Source organism: Somniosus microcephalus, chromosome 2, assembly GCF_052327205.1.
Source record: "Somniosus microcephalus isolate GS21.2 chromosome 2, FLI_Smic_1.0, whole genome shotgun sequence".
Classification (NCBI taxonomy): Eukaryota; Metazoa; Chordata; class Chondrichthyes; order Squaliformes; family Somniosidae; genus Somniosus; species Somniosus microcephalus.
In genome coordinates, this window is record NC_140988.1 from 131,339,136 (window position 1) to 131,348,235 (window position 9,100).

General features: G+C 42.5%; 1 long non-coding RNA gene across 1 annotated transcript; it reads right to left on the reverse strand.

The window, feature by feature from the left end:
* Positions 1 to 1,954: 1,954 nt before the first annotated feature.
* LOC147122954 (uncharacterized) lies at positions 1,955 to 8,679 on the reverse strand. Its single transcript, XR_015072931.1, has 2 exons — positions 7,658 to 8,679; positions 1,955 to 3,732 (listed from the first exon to the last, which is right to left on the reverse strand). It is a non-coding gene; the product is annotated as an uncharacterized LOC147122954 (long non-coding RNA).
* Positions 8,680 to 9,100: the final 421 nt, after the last annotated feature.

Below are 9,100 nucleotides of genomic sequence, written 5' to 3' on the forward strand. Positions count from 1 at the left end.
ATGTGGCCCGTCCACTGGAGCTGATCGAACGTGGTCAAAGCTTCGATGCTGGGGATGTTGGCCTGAGCGAGATATTGGTGCACCTATCCTGCCAATGGATTTGCAGGATCTTGCAGAGGCAGCATTGGTGGTACCTCTCCAGTGCTTTGAGGTGCCTGCTGTACATGGTCCCTGTCTCTGAAGTATACAGGAGGGCGGATATCACTACTGCTCTGTAGACCATGAGCTTGGTGCTGGGTTTGAGGTCCTGGTCTTCAAACACTCTCTACCTCTGGTGACCGAAGGCTGCACTGGCACACTGAAGGCAGTGTTGGACTTTGTCATCGACATCTGCCCTTGTTGACAGTAGGCTCCCGAGGTATGGAACGTGGTTCACATTGTCCAAGGCCTCGTCATGGATTTTGATAATCGGGGACCAGTACTCTGTGGCAGGGGCAGGTTGGTAGAGGACTTTTATCTTACGAATGTTTAGTGTAAGGCCTATGCTCTCGTACGCTTTGGTGAAGGTGTTGATGATGGTTTGGAGTTCGACCTCCGAGTGTGCGCAGCCACAAACGTCGTCTGCATACTGTAATTCAACAACAGAGGATGGGACGACCTTGGATCTGGACTGGAGGCGACGGAGGTTGAACACTTTCCCGTTTGTTCTGTAGATTAGCTCCACTCCAGCAGGGAGCTTACTGACTATTCCAATGCACTCCTGGCTGACCTCCCACGTTCTACCCTACGTAAACTTGAGATGATCCAAAACTCGGCTGCCTGTGTCCTAACTCACACCAAGTCCCATTCACCCATCTCCCCTGTGCTTGCTGACCTACATTGGCTCCCGGTTAAGCAACGCCTCAAATTCAAAAGTCTCATCCATGTTTTCAAATCCCTCCACGGCCTCACCCCTCCCTATCTCTGTAATCTCCTCCAGCTCCACAACCCCCTGAGGTATCTGCGCTCCTCTAATTCTGCCCTCTTGAGCATTCATGATTATAATCGCTCAATCATCGGTGGCCGTGCCTTCTGGTGCCTTGGCCCTAAGCTTTGGAATTCCCTGCCTAAACCTCTCCGCCTCTCTACCTCTCTTTCCTCCTTTAAGACACTCCTTAAAACCTACCTCTTAGACCAAGCTTTTGGTCATCTGCCCTAATTTCTCCTCATGTGGCTCGGTGTCAAATTATTTGTCTTATATTACTCCTGTGAAGCGCCTTGGGATGTTTTACTACATTAAAGATGCTATATAAATACAATGTTGGTTTTCATTGCTAGGGGGATAGAATATAAAAATAGGGAGGTATTGCTTCAGTTGTACAAGGTATTGGTGAGACTGCACCTGGAATACTGCATACAGTTTTGGTGTCCATACTTAAGAAAAGACATACTTGCTTTCGAGTCAGTACAAAGAAGGTTCACTCGTTTAATCCCGGGGATGAGGGGATGGACATATGAGGAGAGGTTGAGTAGATTGGGACTCTACTCATTGGAGTTCAGAAGAATGAGAGACGATCTTATTGAAACATATAAGATTGTGAAGGGGTTGGATCAGGTGGATGCGGGGAGGATGTTCCCGATGATGGGTGAAACTAGAACTAGGGGGCATAGTCTTAGAATAATGGGCTGCTCTTTCAAAACTGAGATGAGGAGGAACTACTTCACTCAGAGGGGGGTAGGTCCATGGAATATGCTGCCCCAAAAAGCTGTAGAAGCTACATCATTACATACATTTAAAACAGAAATAGACAGTTTCCTAGAAGTAAAGGGAATTAAAGGTTACGGGGAGCGGGCAGGAATTTGGACATGAGTCTAGGTTCGGATCGGACATGGCCCTGTGGGTAGCGGAGCGGGCCCAGGGGCCATGTAGTCTTATCCTGCTCCTATTTCGTGTGTCTAATTCTGTTAGATTCAGGAGATGGTTCTGTGATAGTGTCGAAGTTTCGACTGTTCAATAAGACTCTGTGAAACAAAGTGATCGTCAAAGGCAGACTTTATTTAACTACTTGCTAGCAAGGGGAGCTTCACGTAGGCAATGGCTATCGTGACTTCTCCGAATACATGGACAAAAACACCTCTTTTTATACACAAAGATCAAAACCTTTTATCACATGGTATGGTATTGAGACACAATTAATAACATTAAGAAAGAGATGAGTAAGGAATGTTTAAGGTCAACAAGAAGATGACTAAAGGGTCAGCAGAGCCTCAGTGTCTTAAGATAAGGTTAGTCAATAGATAATCAAAAGTCATGATGCAGGAATACCTTTAGATAAAGTTAATTAATTTTATACAATGGAGACGGTTTGTCTCTCACTTTGGTTCTGGACATTCATACGAATGTTTACAGTACATGTCCTTCGGTTATCATGCTTTTGTTCTACTAGGCTTATCTTGTTTACTGGAACTGCTAAGCCTGCAAGCTACAAAGGAGTCACATCCTCTTCCTTAAACCGCTTCCTAATATGGGCCTGCCCGTTTCCCCTTATGTTATACTGTGTGAAGCCATTTTGGCCTGTTGAAACAGTTCCAGACTCCATTTTAATATAAGAGAGTATGTGTGCTTATTTTATACTAATTTTATGTGGATATATATTTCTATGCTGATGCACTTCTACATTCCCCCATTTTGTCCTACCTAGGACAATATAGCCCACATTAATTCTTTCAGTCCCTTTTGTCGGTCCTCGTGCCAAATTTAAATTTTGGCCTAAGGATACCGACTTCATTTCCGTTTTGACCATCCCCGGGATAATACCTGTATTGATGGCTGACCTTATCTAAGATCGTCTCTCCTCTCTTGTCTATCCTAATTGTTAAAATCGTATTTTGTCCAACCGTATCATCTCTTCACGAAAGGGATTGTCCTGATCTCCCTCCATAAGCGGAAAGCATCGCCAGCCCATAGCAACTTACTGGTTTGATTAAACACCTTGGTCCATTCTAGTAAAAACGTTCCCTGCTTGGTCAGACCAGGAATAGGTGGTTGCCACGTGACTGTTTGATTGCAAGAACTCTCTCCTATTCTCTGTCCAACCTTCCTCCCTACCTTGACCTCCTTTTTAAGGCATAACGACCCTTGCGGTCTGCCAACTCCTGAGGTGTTAGTTAAGGAGAGGAAGGGGGCGCTCGAGTATATGGTTATAATTGGGTTGATACCATCCCTGGAAGGTGGTCAGATTATAACCTGCTGATCTCCACTGAATCATATCCATGGTTCTGTCTGGGTTGCCTGAACTATTTCGCCTTATGATCCATTCTGCTGTTTCGGAAATATTAAAGGGAATAGATCTTAGTGGGATTCCTCCTGTGGTGTGAATGGGTATATGGGCACAGACCCAGCAACTAGATCTACCACTATCCTTAGCATGCTCGTAAGCCATATACAGAAAAGTGTTAACATGTAATTCTCGTTTCTTTCGGGGTTCTTCAATATATCTCTGACAGTTTACGTATACCATCTCAATGAGCACATACAGCGTAAACAATAATTTCATCGTCTCAAGTCTTTTTTTTTAATAAATGTCCCCGTCTGGTGCTTTCTTGCAATGGGATGCGTGTATCCAGGTCGGTCTTTCCTTGATTTTAACAGCTGTGTTCGTTGTCAGGAGTACTTGGTATGGCCCTTCAAAGCGTGGTTGTAGTCCGTTCTTTCTTTTGAAGACCTTTACGTATACGTTATCTCCTGGTTCCAAGTTATGGCACCTTCCTTCCGCTGGTTTTGTTTGCGCCTCTTTTACCTGCTGGTGAAAGCTGGAAATACATCTCGTTAATGCAATACAATAATTTAACATGTTCTCATCCATTTTATGGATGTCCATTTGCTTAACCGTAAGTGGCGCTGAAAATGGCAGTCTTAGGGGTCGTCCCATAACAATCTCATGTGGCGATAATCCGGTTGTCCTGTTAGTTGCTGCTCGCATTATCATCAATGCTAGGGGTAATAGTTCGACCCATTTAAGTCCAGTTTCATTGCAAAGTTTAGAAAGTTTATTCTTCAGCATACCATTATATTTTTCTACCAGTCCCGCTGACTGTGGATGATAGCTGCAGTAGAAGTCCATTGTCACTTGAAAGGTGCAGGTATACCAAATCGTGGTACAATTTCTTTTAACAAACATTTTGCAACAGTAACTGCATCATTTTTTTTTTTACATGGAAAGGCTTCAATCCATCGTGAAAACACATCTACAATAACTAATACATACTTAAATCCTAAACATACCGGTAATTCAATAAAATCCATCTGTAAATGTACAAAGGGTCCTGTTGGATTTGGGTGGGAGGCAGCCTGTATCTTTTCCGTTTTACCTGGGTTCATTGTTTGGCAGGTAATGCATTGTTCACTAATTTGTTTTGTAATTGTCACTGCCTGGTGAATACCAAGTTTGTGTGATATAGTCTGCCATCCCCCCTTTGCCTGCATGTGAACATGTGGACACATCAGGCAATCCATGGGAGTATTGACTTGGAAGCCACCATGCGGCCGTCATGGTAGACCCATACTCCTTCAGGTGTTTCAAAACAAGAATCATTCACCCAAGCTAACACTTCGTCCGGACTGGCCTGTAATTGATAGGCCAAAACGTCATCAATTGTGGGTGGGGGATTGTCTGGATCTTGATTTCCAAGAACATATGCAGACACTTGTGACCCTGTATCAGAAAGAGCAGCAGCCTTAGCTGCTCGATCCGCCTTATCATTGCCCAAAGAAGCCTGGTCTTGATTGCCTGTATGTGCTTTGCATTTAATAACAGCAATTTTTTTTTTAGGACACTGGAAAGCCTTTAAAAGGTTATCAATTTGTTCAGCATTTTTAACTGTAGATCCTGATGAAGTCAGGAACCCTCTAAGTTTCCAAATTTGACCATAATTATGAGTGACTCCAAATGCATACCGAGAGTCAATATAAATATTCACTGATTTTCCTGTAGCTAAAATACATGCTCTTGTAACGGCAAACAGTTCTGCTTGTTGTGCTGAAAAGAAAGATGGTAGTCAGCATACTTGGATAATTGAATGATCATCGGAAATGGCATATGCACTTTTTGGCGAGCCCTTTTCGTCTCTGAGGGCTGATCCATCCACATAAATATAAAATCGCTATTGTCTAGAGGAGTTTCTACAATGTCTATACGAGGCTTAGTGATAAGCTGAGTCACTGATTCACAATGCCTCTTGGGTAGGTGATGCAATTAGCAGGTCGTCTACTTACTGTATGAGGGTTAACCCATCGGTTAAGACAATGTTCTGTAAATCATGTTTGAGGCACTGCGAAAAGAGAGTTGAGCTTTCTGTATAGCCTTGTGGCAGCCTGGTCCATGTGTATTGGGTTCCTTTGAACGTGAAGGCAAACAGGAACTGGGAATCTTGGTGAATAGGAATGCTGAAGAAGGCTGAGCAGAGATCAATGACCGTATAATACCTTGAATTAGGAGGTATACTGGTCAGGATGGTGGCTGGGTTTGGGACCACCGGGTAGGCAGGGACAACAGACTCGTTAACTGCTCTTAGGTCTTGAACCAACCCTGACTTATTCTCCACTCCTGTTGAACTGCAGCTTTTGATAGGCGTAGGACCATCTGTCCTAGATCAGAAGATTTGAATTCATGCGCCACTGCTAGTGTACAGTGTGGCTTAGGGTCTTTTACCCTGAATAATTCCCATGCTGTTTGGGTCAACAAGATTGGTGACGCTATTCCTTCTTGCCCAATTAAAATTCTTCGGATCTTAAGTGAATATTTCTGATGCAGAAAGGGCTTGTAATTAATTGCCACTTCTAGATCTTCTCCCGTTTTGTCATAATAGGCTATACAGTGCAATTTATCATGCCAATGTCCCAAATTAAACTGCTTCTGGTATTCTGATACTGATCTTGTGGCATACTGCAATGCTCCCACAGCCATCAGTAATTGTTTACTGAGGTTGTCATCATGATTAGTCCAACAATACAAAATAGGAGAATTGTGGACCTGCAATGGGTACATCCCACATCTGTCAGTTGGAACATATACCTTCAGTCCTTTTTCCATACATGATATCACTGCTTTCATTTTACACAACAAATCTCTTCCTAATAAGTTGATGGGAACATCTTCAGATAATAAGAATGCATGCTGTTCATGAAAGTCTTTCATCTGTACATCCAATGGAGTGGGCCATACCATAGTCTGGGTTGTTCCTGAAAGTCCTACACACTTGACACTCTGATTGATACAAGGTGCTCCTACTGCATATTGTTTAGTCAAGACCGAATTAGTTGCTCCAGTGTCTACCAAAAAATGGAACTTGTGTTCCATTCATATTTAAATTTATAAATGGCTCTTCTTTAGAATTTAATGATACTGCAGGCAATTGTACCACAGCCTGTTGTTCCTGGGCAATGTCTGGGGTGGGCTCTAAGTAACGTCATGCTGAACAATTTGGATTTTGTCCAAACTCTTCGTTTGGGCCACTTTGATTTCCCCAGGGATTGCTAGTTGTCCAATTAGTCTGTGGACGAGTGTGAACCTGGGCTTGGGTATTTCTGTTTCCGGATAAATTTTGTGGACCCTGCCAACCCTGATTTGTTTAACTTTTTGTTGTTTATTCTGTTCCTGATTAATCTCATCCCTCTTTTTATTATGTTTACTAACTTCTATACTTCGTTCGCGTCGCCTCTCTGCTTCCTTTTTCCAATCTGAGAAGGCTGACCAATTTACTTCCTTTTTTTTTTCCTTTTCTCTGCGGGTCTCTAGTTACGAGGCAATTCTCTAGACATGTTATTCTGTCTAAATTAAAGGTTCCATCTATAGGGAATGGGTATTTGTCATTCTTAGTCCAATTAGACCATTTAGGTAAATCATTTGTGGATGATCGGCCACAATTTTGAAAAATATGGAAAGCTGGGGTTCCCCTTTCGGGGACCTTGCTTTGTGCAGCTCCCATCCTAGTTAGTTCTCAATTTCCACTAGCTGCACTTGTTCTGGGTCGCAAGTTTTACCCTCAACCCTCTTACGACCCCTACAGGATGACCAAAGTGCTGAGAGTGATGAACAATAACATACAATAATAACAATCAAGAAAAATACTAAGGAATAACTTGAAGGTCCAAACAGATACACAAAAGAACTCAGACATGAAATAACGTAGGTACAGTTATGCAGGCTTTCTACAAAAGCTAAATTACAATCCGACAGTTTTCTCGATCTGCGTGGTACGCTCTACAGATCGAGGCCTTATTTTACAAGCTTTTGACAACTAATGACTGAGTATCACGATCCTAAGTGCCTTTATGCCTCTCCGCCCACTTCAGGGTCCTGACCTTCGCGTGGGGGATTTCCCCTCTTAACAACCGGTCTAAGGCTGCGCGTTTGAGACAGGCACTTCCTTGTCCTAGTCGATCAACTCAGTCACTAACAGTTTTTTTTTTAATCTTTACAATTTTACATATGCATATAACATATAAGCGTTATCTTACAAAACAGTTGTGTTCTATTCCTGAATCCTTATGCTATGCTTATCCTTATTCTAACTACCAATCTATCCTTCGGGATTACTAGGTAGTCCCTTCACAGATTTACGTCACTGTGCACTCTCTGCCTATCCTTCGAGCTAGTCTCTTCACAGGCCCTCTGGTACCCTTATTTCTTTCTTTCTGTGTCTATCCTTCAGGCTAATCCCTTCACAGTACACTCACATATATTCCGGAACTCAACCTGGTCGCGACCTTTCTGCTGTCTCCCTTTGTCCGACAGTTTTGAAACCTGAACCGGCAGTATCCTCCTCCTTTTAATGTCAAGATAAAAGAAGCAAAAGGTTACACAAGTTAACTCAAGTTCCAAACACACATGAGTCTTAACAGATCGCAGTGCTCCCGTCGGAAGTAACAGACTACACCAACTATGTATCTAAAGAGAAATCCTTTTCTGTGAGAAAACCTCACTTATGGCCAGTCAGGATTTGTCGTTAGCAAAGTATGGTGTCCTCGTCCGTGACTTACCGAAAGGCAGCAAGCGATCTCGGTGGAACCTCCAAGAAAACTGTCGAAGTTTCGACTGTTCAATAAGACTCTGTGAAACAAAGTGATCGTCAAAGGCAGACTTTATTTAACTACTTGCTAGCAAGGGGAGCTTCACGTAGGCAATGGCTATCGTGACTTCTCCGAATACATGGACAAAAACACCTTTTTATACACAAAGATCAAAACCTTTTATCACATGGTATGGTATTGAGACACAATTAATAACATTAAGAAAGAGATGAGTAAGGAATGTTTAAGGTCAACAAGAAGATGACTAAAGGGTCAGCAGAGCCTCAGTGTCTTAAGATAAGGTTAGTCAATAGATAATCAAAAGTCATGATGCAGGAATACCTTTAGATAAAGTTAATTAATTTTATACAATGGAGACGGTTTGTCTCTCACTTTGGTTCTGGACATTCATACGAATGTTTACAGTACATGTCCTTCGGTTATCATGCTTTTGTTCTACTAGGCTTATCTTGTTTACTGGAACTGCTTAGCCTGCAAGCTACAAAGGAGTCACATCCTCTTCCTTAAACCGCTTCCTAATATGGGCCTGCCCGTTTCCCCTTATGTTATACTGTGTGAAGCCATTTTGGCCTGTTGAAACAGTTCCAGACTCCATTTTAATATAAGAGAGTATGTGTGCTTATTTTATACTAATTTTATGTGGATATATATTTCTATGCTGATGCACTTCTACATAGTAGATTGGCGGTTAGGATCAGATCAGCCATGATCTTATTGAATGGCGGAGCAGGCTCGAGGGGCCGATTGGCCTACTCCTGCTCCTATTTCTTATGTTCTTATGTTCTTGATGATGTACATCACACCTGCTTGGTGCCTATCATAAAATTGCTGCAGGACTTCTCACATGTGTGATGCATTAATCTCAGCCAAATGAAATGAGTGTTAGAGCTCAGCCAGGTTCTGTAGAGGATAAACACCAATACTGAATGGTTGGGCCAAATTTGATGTTGTAATTTTATGTAGTAAGTTCTCTCATGTTGGGCATCAGAATATAAGTGCTGTAGTGTCAATGGTCCTGAATTTTACTGGGGTTGTTCCATTTTCTTGCTGTTTTCAGTTTCTTCAGAGGTTCTGTTGAACTCCCAGCAA